The sequence below is a fragment of the Cydia pomonella genome, chromosome 24 (genome assembly GCF_033807575.1).
Source record: "Cydia pomonella isolate Wapato2018A chromosome 24, ilCydPomo1, whole genome shotgun sequence".
Lineage (NCBI taxonomy): Eukaryota > Metazoa > Arthropoda > Insecta > Lepidoptera > Tortricidae > Cydia > Cydia pomonella.
Window position 1 is genome coordinate 8,947,639 of NC_084726.1, and position 12,635 is coordinate 8,960,273.

General features: G+C 35.3%; 1 long non-coding RNA gene across 1 annotated transcript; it reads right to left on the reverse strand.

The window, feature by feature from the left end:
• Positions 1-1,428: 1,428 nt before the first annotated feature.
• Positions 1,429-3,008, reverse strand: LOC133531142 (uncharacterized). Its single transcript, XR_009801470.1, has 3 exons — positions 2,598-3,008; positions 2,154-2,328; positions 1,429-1,662 (listed from the first exon to the last, which is right to left on the reverse strand). It is a non-coding gene; the product is annotated as an uncharacterized LOC133531142 (long non-coding RNA).
• Positions 3,009-12,635: the final 9,627 nt, after the last annotated feature.

Here is a 12,635-nt window from a genome sequence, read left to right on the forward strand (position 1 = left end):
ACAGTAGCATTCTGCGAAGTTCACTCTTTTCTTTATAAATATTGTAAGTACGTTTTCTTTTAAGTACCTAGTAACTATATATTATTTGCACGCATAACAACTATGCGATACATGTATTTTTAATTATTTTGTATACCACTTTAAATTCTGTACTATGTCATGCATTTATTAATTACCTACCGATGTTTTGAAGTCCCTGTACGCGTGACAGACAAGAAGATGCCTAACACCTTCCCTGTTTCGATCTGTAATTTACTATGTATACTTTTATTTTCAATGGAACTAAAGGTCTGTTTGTTATTACTTAAGCTATATATATTAATATGTGACTGTTTGTCTCCTAAATAAATTAAAAAAAAAAAAAAAAAAAGGGGACCTACCATAGACATACAATATAACTAGACAAGAAGTCGAGCGACCAGGGTAAGAGAAAGACATATATGACGTCATCATGACATCATAATATTACCCTAAAATGTAATAGGAAAACGATGCAACAAGTACTTAAATTACGTAATGAGTGAGTCGCCATTTTGACTCCCTAACTTGCGAAGTATCGCAAGAGAAATCGCGAACATAATCGCAACTAGTAGTCGGTTTATTTGTTTTTGTAGTAACTTGTAAATAAGCCTTACTTACCTATATGAAGTTTTGAGTTGATATAAGATTAGGTGATTGTTGGAATAAAAAGGATAAACTATCAAAAGAGGGAATTTCTTTATTCAAAACTTATATTATTATAACTCTACTTACTAGAAATAATAATTAAATGTGTCGTTCTCAAGTAAAAGGTACCACATAGTCGCTTACCATAAGGATACAATTTGCTTGCTCTCTATACGTACAACCTGTAAGAGCGTTCTTATGATAAGCGACAATGCGGTACCTTTTCCTTGAGAACAACACAAATAAATTGAATATTAGGCCATAATTTGGTAAATATATATATATATATAATACAAGCATTTCAAAATGGAAACAACCCTATTGCAGCGAAGGTTCTTGACGATGTGCTTGAGCGACACCTCATTAGATACGCAGTATATGATTTTAAGCTAACATGGTCATTTACATTAAAACTGTTATTATTATTATTTTTTTCTTCCTCGCGTTGTCCCGGCATTTTGCCACGGCTCATGGGAGCCTGGGGTCCGCTTGACAACTAATCCCAAGATTTGGCGTAGGCACTAATTTTTACGAAAGCGACTGCCATCTGCCCTTCCAACCCAGAGGGTAAACTAGGCCTTGTTGGGATTAGTCCGGTTTCCTCACGATGTTTTCCTTCACCGAAAAGCGACTGGTAAATATCAAATGATATTTCGTACATAAGTTCCAAAAAACTCATTGGTACGAGCCGGGGTTTGAACCCGCGACCTCCGGATTGCAAGTCGCACGCTCTTACCGCTAGGCCACCAGCGCTTACATTAAAAACTGTTACTTAAAACCGAATATTTATGTTTAAATAAAAAATCTTACGTGTTGCGCGTTGTACATACTGTGGGGGTCAAGAAAACTTTATTTACACATACACTTGTAACCTGTGGATCAATTATATGAAGTTCAATAATAGCTTCAGAATGCTGTTGAGACTGCCACGACGACGACGTGCACGAATGGACGATTTCCATGACATGATGAAGAAAGAATTTTCTCTCTCCTCTCCTGCGGGGTAGTATTAATCAATTTTAATTAATTATTTTAGTTTTATACTCATATAATCCGTAATCCCATGTACCAAGCCTCCAAAGAAATAATTTAAAAATTTAAGTCTGTGGTCTTAATAGTACAACGGGTTATTCCTACTAGTTACCACCAAGTTGTTACTAGTGGTAACTACTAGGAACTTTTGTCCACCTTTTACCACAGGTAGTTACACTAACTTTATTCCCACCTTTTACCACTGGTAACTACTGGGAAATAAAATTCCCACTGGTAATAGGTAGGATTTTTAATTCCACTGGGAATTAACTCTAATAAATTATTGGGGGTGATTACTGAATTACCCCCAATAATTTGTTAGAGTTCAAGAACCCAAATAAATACTTCAAAACACTGTGAGACCTATGTTAAGATGTACCAACTCTAATATAGTGTATAGTGTAACGGGTTATTCCCACTAGTTACTATTACTTATTTAATAACAGCCAACTTACGTGTATGAACAAGGTTGGAAAAGAAAACTTTTCGATGAAAGTTCGTTTGCCCAGTTTGCGGACACAATGTTGTTCAAAATGTTTGGAACAAATACGCGAGTATTTGTGAGGCATCCAATTTGATTTTCCAGTTCCCGCAATCCATTCTTTAACAATTTCATCCTCCGTCGGAAAGCTGGAAATATCAAATAGCTTGAAACTCCCGAAATATGGGTAATTGCAGGGGACTTTTTTTTCTATTTGTTTGCAACCCTAAATAAAATACTACTGAATTTGACTGGTTTACATAACCAAACTTTCTGTTTTATTTTTAGCAATAATTTACTGATATCTCCTATTTTATGAAGTTTTTCATAATCCAACTAATGATGTAACTCAGTAACTTGGTTCCTGTGAGATTTGAGAAAGAAATACATGATCAAAATACGAAAAACTTGTACTTACGCATGAAATGTTACACCCGCTTATTTTCGCAAGCTATTGCTTTTGTAGGCAACCACTGAACACCCCACCATGTTAATTGTACGTAAAAACATCTTACACCTCCATTAAATACTTAATAAAGACAATCATTCACTTTATAAAACTTCTACAATAAGAAAACCACATTGTTTACTAGCACTCTTGACAATATGATTGACAGTTTAATGTATGGCATCTTGCGGGATTTTGTCTCTTTCACTCTTATAAATTTCTGTATATCGCCATCAGCCTCCTTCCTAAGCTGCCATAACCCGACCATGAAAAAAAACCCGGTCGGTGATAAAGACAAAGCATTGCACTATTTTCTCTTTCCTCTTATAGGAATCGCAATAAGACTATCTTTCTCTATCAAAGAGTGTCAGGCCCTTGGGACCTACATAACCCAATAGACAGAAATGCGTCAGTTGCCAATATAATTTTAAACGGTCCCCATTTAATCGGCCTGTCAGTTAGAACAAAAAGTTGTGCCACTTTAGAGGTTCACACTCATTGCTCGTCAAGAAATGCAATTTGAAGTTGTCTCAGGGTATACCCCTGGGGTATTTGTTTATTATTGTCAAATAATTGCCAAATTTGGGAATAAAAAAAAAGATGGTAGTACTCGTAAGTTTCAACTGTGCTTAAAAATATCAGTGTTATAAGTTTGGCCGCTGTGTGTCTGTCTGTTGCACCGTAGTTCTTAAACAGGTAAATCGATTAGGATGCGCTTTTTTTATTGACGACCTGTCTGGCTTAGTGGTTAGTGACCCTGCTTATGAAGCCGATGGTCGTGGATTCGAATCCCGGTAAGGGCATTTATTTGTGTGACGAGCATATATTTATTCCTGAGTCATGGATGTTTTCTGAGTGTCCACAACACTAGCATTCTTGGCTGACCGTGGGATTTAGTCAATTTGTGTAAGAATGTTCCTATAATATTTCTTTATTTATTTTATTTGAAAACAGGTTTTTTAATCGGTGGTTCTTAGATACATTTTATAAAAATCCAACCATTGCGTTGGGACTTCTTTGTTTTATATTTCTTTCCCATCACAGGTTAATGGTGTTCAGGAGCTTTGAGAGGCTGCACGAAGCCGAAGCCAACACGTAGATTTTGACACTGTAATGAAATGTAAGGCGAGCGGATGCTGTCCTTGCCCGCGTCATGAGACGCACGCATTTCTTTATTATACAATACTTCTTGTAGTAACGAAACAGCCAAGCTAAGACTCAGGTGTAGATTTTGTGAAGCTAGGGCTTGTAAAGTTAGAAGCTTGACAGTGCGAGCCTTAGGGTTTAGTCTTGCCAAAATATTACATGAAAATGTTTTAGATGGGATTGATTATTACAGTTTTTACCTATTTTGTAAAATATACCCGCAGTGGTTATTGGTGCATGTAAATGCGAGCGATATGTGTGCGTCTGATGAGGTTCCTCAAGGTCGTATCCAATAACATCATCATCATCACCATCATTTAAGAGCATGGCTCTTGTCTGTGGAATAGACGCCAGTTTTCGCAGTGCTTAGGTCAAACAAAGTTGATCCGGTAGCCACGAGATGGTGCATGACTACCCCCCAAAATAACATCAAAACCTTATAAAAATAATAAAACGGAATTGGCCCACAGGAAACAAAAGCAATCGTATAGATGATGGAAACAAAAGGAAAGATTGACATGCTATCAGGAAGTTTGCACGTGCGTAGGATGCGATTGATCGCTTAACAATGGAGGAGATGAGTTTTTTTCTACTTGGTGAAGCTTTACGGATTCAAAAAATGTTTTTTTCCCAAAGCAATCATGTTTATAAGCAATTATGTTTGTTTTAATACTTATATAAGTAGTATGTGTGTTTGTATTTAATAGTCTCCATATTTAGCTCCTTGCACTACCTGTTGACTTTTGTATGAGTTCGAAATTTCCTGCTACCTAAAGGTTGTCTGGAAGAGATCGCTTTTTAGCGATAAGACCGCCTGTTGTTACCTGGTTCTATTTTCCTTTAAAATTCATTTGTAGCTTTACATGTATGTAAAATGTATAATTGTTGGTGCAATAAAGAATATTTACTTACTTACTTACTTACATCCTTTATTCATTTATGGTCTTCGGTTAGGCATTTTGTAACATGTATATAAAAGTATAAAAATAATCATACGAAATATAATATACAAACACATTATAAAAAATACCTAACTTAGGGTGTCGACAGCATAAGGGCCCAAGCTGCCGGTGGTCAGGGCCGCAGAGAGAGGATCCGACGTACTATAAACTTTATTATAATTTTTATTTAGTATTATTTTTATTTTTTATATTATACATATATTATTATTTACCTTATTTATTTATATATTATATTTTTTTATTATGGTGCGTCTCTGTGTTCGTCCGTCTGTCTGTCTGTAACATCGCTAAATATCTCGAGTTACTTAAGCTATCGATTTGAAATTTGGAATAATTATGAACAACGCTAACCCAGACATAGAAAGTATTTTTTTATAAATTATGGAAAATGCCGAATGTAAAGAGAGGGCAAAATTTCAAAGTCTAGTGACTAGATCAAGGGGGTATCATTTGAAAGAGCTCAAATTTTTCATTCCAAAACAATTTTTTCTTATTTTTCATAAAGAAAAAAAAATGATTTATGAAGGAAAATGTGAAAAAAAATTACCGACTAAAAATGATTATTTTTTTACATAATATCAACATTACTATAAATTTTACAGAAAAATATAATACGACCTCTATCTTGGTATTTTTTTTTAACAAAGAGCCTTTCCGAATTCAGTTTTCCGTTACACCAACTTTACTGTGTTTATTAAACCTGAAATATCTATGAGATTACATTAAATACACCTTTTTAGGGTTCCGTAGCCAAATGGCAAAAAACAGAACCCTTATAGATTCGTCATGTCCGTCTGTCTGTCCGATTCTGTCACAGCCACTTTTTTCCGAAACTATAAAAGCTATACTGTTCAAACTTGGTAAGTAGATGTATTCTATGAACCGCATTATGATGTTTATACAGAAATAGAAAAAAAACAATAAATTTTGGGGGTTCCCCATACTTAGTACTTATACTCAAAAAATCTTTTTTCATCAAACCCATACGTGTGGGGTATCTATGGATAGGTCTTTAAAAATGATATTGAGGTTTCTAATATCATTTTTTTCTAAAGTGAATAGTTTGCGCGAGAGACACTTCCAAAGTGGTAAAAGTGTGTCCCCCCCCCCGTAACTTCTAAAATAACAGAATGAAAAATCTAAAAAAAATATATGATATACATTGCCATGTAAACTTCCACCGAAAATTGGTTCGAACGAGGTCTATTAAGTAGTTTTTTTTTAATACGCCATAAAAATTAAAAAAAAAAATTTTTTTTCATCAAACCCATACGTGTGGGGTATCTAAGGATAGGTCTTCAAAAATGATATTTAGGTTTCTAATATCATTTTTTTCTAAACTGAATAGTTTGCACGAGAGACACTTCCAAAGTGAAAAAAAGTGTGTCCCCCCCCCCCTGTAACTTCTAAAATAACGGAATGAAAAATCTAAAAAAAATATATGATATACATTACCATGCAAACTTCCAACGAAAATTGGTTTGAACCAGATCTAGTAAGTAGTTTTTTTAATACGTCATAAATGGTACGGAACCCTTCATGGGCGAGTCCGACTCGCACTTGGCCGCTTTTTTAAATAAAAGATCAATTTTTGAAATCGGTTCACATGATAGAGAATTATATTACATAGCGCAAATTAGTTAGACAATTTCCCGATAGATGGCGCTGTACACAAATATACTTAGTATTGGTACTTGTGTTAAAGTCTTTCGCCTTTATAGTTACACGAGATAATGCAAAGTTTGTACGGAACCCCGGTGCGCGAGTAATACGAACTCGCACTTGACTGATTTTTTATTTTAACTTTATTGCACAAAATATAAACAACAATGTGCAAATGGTGGACTTAATGCCAAATGGCATTCTCTACCAGTCAACTGGTGCAGAGATAAAATAAGTCAATGAATTAAAAAAGCAAACTAATATACTTATAAACTACATATATCACATAAATACAAACATACATACACTATAACTATAAGACATTCGTACATACATAATTACATACTATAGATATAATATTGATAAATGTTTTTGAACTCTTGCAAATGCATATATATTATCTTTATTTATCTTTTATCTTAGGTAAGATTTTTTTATACAATATGGATATAAATGTAACATATAAAAACACATAAATATATAATTATAACTATAGCTATTATATTATTCCCTTTATCAAAGTTAAGGTGAGACGCACTTCCGATTTAGAATTCTTAGTGAAAGTCGGGCTGCTGAGGTCCCCTTTGTGAACCGCGCGAAACTGTTCCGACCGCAAGGACGCCGGTATGCAGAAAGGCACTACTTATTAAAAAAAATATATACTAGGTATACCAATTTTGTATGTCACACCTTTCACCAAAGTCAATCACTTTTCATCAGCTATCTTGAGCATTTATTTTTAAATAAATATATGAACTTTTTAATAATTTTTCTTTTTTACTACTACTACTAGTACTGCTATTACTTTTACCTTTTGGACGATAATTCTTAATCCAGGTTAGCACTATTTAGGCTTTCTCATAAATATAATTACTAATGATTGGTTGACTGATGGTAGAGAATGCCTTAAGGCATCAAGTCCGCCATTTGTTCCCTTATGTATTGTGCAATAGATTAAATAAATAATCAATTAAGTACATTTTAGTTGTAAGATATTATATAAAAGGAACGCCGATTTTTTTTAAAGTTACATACACGTAACATTTCACCGCGCAATTTGTCATGTTGGGTGCATAATTAAATTGCAACCCGAAGTAAACAATAGAAAAAATAAGGGTAAAAGAAAATGGCTCTTTTCAGCATAGAGTCGTCAAAACACCAGTTCTCAAATAGCGCCATTCAGGAAAAATTGGCGAGCTGTGACAGATATTCAAACCAGGCGACTGTTCCAATTCCAAGTGGCGTGTGCGTATATGCCCACTGTTGATTTGTGACACTGACAAAAGAAAAATATATTAATTTTGCGTGAAATTAATGCAACATAAATAAAAACTTGAACAAAAGTAATACAACAATATTACTTATTATATGCAGAGAGCCAGGATTTGAACAGTGATCTACGGTTTGGAAGCCACACGATTTACTGTCAGACTACAAGTACTTGGAAACTAAGAGCTAGGCCCGGAAAAAGAATACAATTTGTATTCAACGAAACCACACAATCGAGAAAAACTGGCTCCTTACCGCATAAAGTCGTCCAAACATCAGTCCTCAAACAGCGCCGTTCCGGAAAATTGGCGAGATGTGACAGATATTCAAACCCGGCGACTGTTCCAAGTGGCATGTGCTATATGCCCACTGTTGATTTGTGACACTGACAATATAAAAATATATTAATTTGGCGTGAAATTAATACAACATAAATAAAAATTTGAACAAAAGTAATACAACAATATTACTTATTATATGCAATGAGCCAGGATTTGAACAGTGATCTACGGTTTGGAAGCCACACGATTTACAGTCTGACTACAAGTACTTGTAAACTAAGAGCCCGGAAAAAGTATACAATTTGTATTCAACGAAACCACACAATCGAGAAAAACTGGCTCCTTACCGCATAAAGTCGTCCAAACATCAGTTCTCAAACTGTGCCATTCAAGAGAAATTGGCGAGCTGTGACAAATATTCAAACCCGGCGACTGGTGCAAGTGGCGTGTGCTATATGTTAACTGTTGATTTGTGACATTGTGTTACATTGCAGGGACCTTTCAGAAGTTCCAAAGTAAATTTAAACCGTGTTCTGGCAGGTATTTATCGGTGTAAGGCAGTATCCGTTTCTTGCCCCGTCCAATTGGATACCAAAACTGTGTTACTCGGGAGTCCATGTATTTAAAAGTACACGTGATGATATGGGAATAGCAGTAAAAAACAAAAATCTGAACTTCAAAAAATTATTATAAATATATAAATAAATGGAAAATAAACAAAATACAACAAATATTGAAGTGTATATGCAGAGCAAGTTTTGCCCTTTGTATGGGGGACAAGGATGCAGCATCATCTGGGCCTTTGAAGCAAATCGATTTGTACTTTTTTTTTTTATACTACGTCGGTGGCAAGCAAGCTTACGGCCCGCCTGATGGTAAGCAGTCTCCATAGCCTATGTACGCCTGCAACTCCGGAGGAGTTACATGCGCGTTGCCGACCCTAAATCCGCCCCCCCCCCCCTCGATGAGGTCTGGCAACCTTACTCACCGGCAGGAACACAACACTAGGAGTTAGGGTCTAGTGTTATTTGGCTGCTGTTTTCTGTAAGGTGGAGGTACTTCCCCAGTTGCTCTAGATCTGGAATGACATCCACTGGCACTTTATTTTATTTATTTAACCTTTATTGCACAAAAGAAAAAAAAACAGTACAAAAGGCGGACATAATGCCACTAGGCATTCTGTACTAATTTAACCAATATACAGTATAAACATACAATTTTCACCTCAGCAGCTCGAACAAGCCTATTTTCATCACTCCAGGGTGTGGGACAAAGTAACTTTTTAATATAGTGAAGGCCATGAATACAGGAATATTTCTAGAAGGTTTCGTCATAATGATGATGCTTTTCCTTTCATTCATGAATGTAAATAAGTGTGGTTAACCTTACTTGATTTTGAATTTAAGGTTATGTGTCACATGAGAGCAAAGTTATTTTACATCTCGTGTTTTTGAGTCCCTCGCTACGTTCAAGATTCTAACTTAGAATCTTTCACTTACTCGGGACTCAAAATCAACACTCGCAAGAAAAACCAACTTTTCTGTCTTGTTGCATAAATAACTATCGTATCGATGTGGGGGCAGTTACAATTGGTGTTATACTAAAAAGAAATATTCTTAGCATATTATAATTTTTTATTAAGTATATCTGCAAATGGGAAAATATAAGCGAAAAGCCAGTAACCATTAAGATTCGTTACTGAAAAAAAATTAGAGTTTTGTGATACAAAGTGTATAGTGTGTATACTCTAAAGGACTCGGTATCGGAAATAATCGAGTCTATTTGCAAGCCAGTTTGAAAGAGTAGTTATTTTTGCTCATTTCTACCATTTCAGCATTATCCAGTTAAATTTCTAATACCTTGGCTTTTTGCCAGACAACGTTATAACTACGACAGGTCTTTTACACCTCCCGATTCCAGATCAAATTACTTAGTTAATTGGCCCCGCGTATGTCCTTAAACTACGTCCAAAAGAGAGGTATGAGCGCTGTGAATGTCATCTCGCTTTGTGTGGTAGGGCACAGCCAGATGATGTCATTCCAGATCTAGAGCAGAGCCCAACTGGGGAAGTACCTCCACCTTACAGAAAACCGCAGCCAAATAACACTAGACCCTACTCGTAGCGTTGTGTTCCTGCCGGTGAGTAAGGTTACCAGAGCTCAACGAGGGTGCGGAGTTTTAGGGTCAGCAACGCGCATGTAACTCCTCTGGAGTTGCAGACGTACATAGGTTACGGATACTGCTCACCATCAGGCTAGCCGTATGCTTGTTTGCCACCGACCTTGTATAAAAGAAATTGGTATATACAAAACATATTACAAAGTTTTATGTAAAGGTAGATTGAGCATAGTCTTACATATAAATAAATAAAAAAATCCTGTAACATTTTTAATTTTTTTCACTATTGAGTATCACCTATTTGTTTTTTTTAGTATATTTTCGGGTCAAACACATTTTAGAAATGGGTCACTTCTGTGTATAATACATTAAAAATTAACGACTCTGGTACATAGATATCCCGTTTTTATTGTTTGAGCCTCAAGTACTAAAAAGATGTATCCCGCCTGTAAAGGTGCCGCGTAAAAATTAGCCTTAGATTCCTTTAAATTTACTATGAGAGTAAAGACGCGAACGAGTTTGCTATAATTATATGTCGACCCTTTTTTATTATTTTCTAAAATATATGAGTTTCCTTGAGTTAAAGACAATGTTGTTCCTTCTCTTGTAGTATTAGCGTAACTGCTTTTCGCAATAAAGTTAATTTGGTAACAGTGAGTGTGGGTAGCCTTCACATTGAGACCTCTTAATTATTGATTATTGTTTCCCCGAGGGGCTACAGTATGGGGTTCTTCAAAAAAGGAGTGTACAGGTTTTTAAAGGGTCGGCAACGCGCATGTAATACCTCTGGTGTTGCAGGCGTCCATAGGCTATGGTGTCTGCTTACCATCAGGTGGGCCGTATACTTGTTTGCCACCGAAGTTGTATAAAAAAAAGTTTTTATTGCGCGTTTATACATTTGCTACTTGCGTTTAATGGCAAATGTATAAACTCGTATTAAACACTTATCCATGTGTAAACAAACAGGCCCTAATTTGAAGGCGAAACTAATTTTCAATTTTTGGTCGTGTCGGCTCCGTGTTGTGAAGTGTATATTGGCCCTAATCCCATGGCTCAGCGGTTCAGTACTAACCCCATCTTTTGGTATTAACATAACTTCAAAAACTCATACCGAAATAGTTTTCGCTTTATATAAATTGAAAACATGAATGTTTATTTAAACGTTCACTGCGGTTTTCAGGGTTTCGTTTTTAAGATACATATTGCATTATTTACGTTTATTAGCTTTTGGATGGTTTCATGCAATAAGTATATAATTTTAGTAACCGCACCAATTATGAGACATTTAAGATTTATTTTATTTTATATTTCTATGGTTGACTGGTAGAGAATGCCTTAAGGCATCAAATCCGCCATTTGTACTTATTTTTATTGTGCAATAAAGTTTAAAATAAATAAATAAATATATTTTACCGGTACCTTAACCGGCGGCATCCACTCCTCATTAAAGTGCTTATAGACTAGAGAGTGTACTTAACACATATTATAGTATAAAATATTACTTTTCTACGGAAAAATAAGCTTTCAATTAAGGATCAAAACAATTCAGCCGAAGATAACTTTATCAAGGGATAATCATCTCACGTTCAGAATGAACAATAAATGAATCTATTTCAGAACATATCAATCCTTTAAACCAAATCTCAATAAAAACACTATCCATTGCTTCCAATGAACCATCTCTACGTATGAAGTTTTAAAGACAAGAAGCAATGTATGTAAAGTGCAGTGAAATCGTCGATAGCGTGTGAGAATGTAGGTAAGAGGACCAGCAAAATCATTACGAGAATTCCAAAATGTCTTGAGACAAGTAAAGTTGTATGAAAGTTAGTCTTTTTTGTGTTTAATGATAAATTTTCCCTTTCATCCGATTAGTCAAGTAATTGTACGAAAGGAATTGTCAAGGCAGGGTATTGATGGTTATCGTTTATTAATGATATTGTCGAAATGGGGATCGTAACGACTAAATATTGTGTTTCCTTAAATACTCGGAGTCCCATAGGCGGTTCAATTTATTGATCAATATCAGCCCTTTTGAATGTTGAAATAGGTATTATAAGGAAAGGATTAGCAATGTTTCTCGTGTATTGGCATTGTGACAAAAGTAGGTATTGGAGATAAGGAATGGAATCTCCATATACCAAAAAGTATCATCAAAAAACCTTAAATAGGTGGCGCTACAATACCTAGAATACTTGAAAAAAAAAAAACATAGACAGCGCACTTCACTCCGTCAATAACGCCTAGGTACTCTAGCGCTACTCTGGAGAGATTTGGAACTATTATTTATAGCTGACCACTGGACACTTTTGCATAAGTTCTGCCTTTGGAGATTGCGTTCCTTAACTCTACCTTCCATAATGCAAGATTCATAGATGAGATTATAAAGATGAAGCGAAAGCCAGCTGTCACCGTAACCATTTGGTTTTTATGTACGATTAACAATGTGTAACCAGGTTGCCATGTCGATAAAATCATATCGATAAACTATCGATAATTCTTATTTTAATTTTACTTGAAAGTATTAACGATACCTAAAATGAACAGAAAACGCTTTTATTCTTCATCGT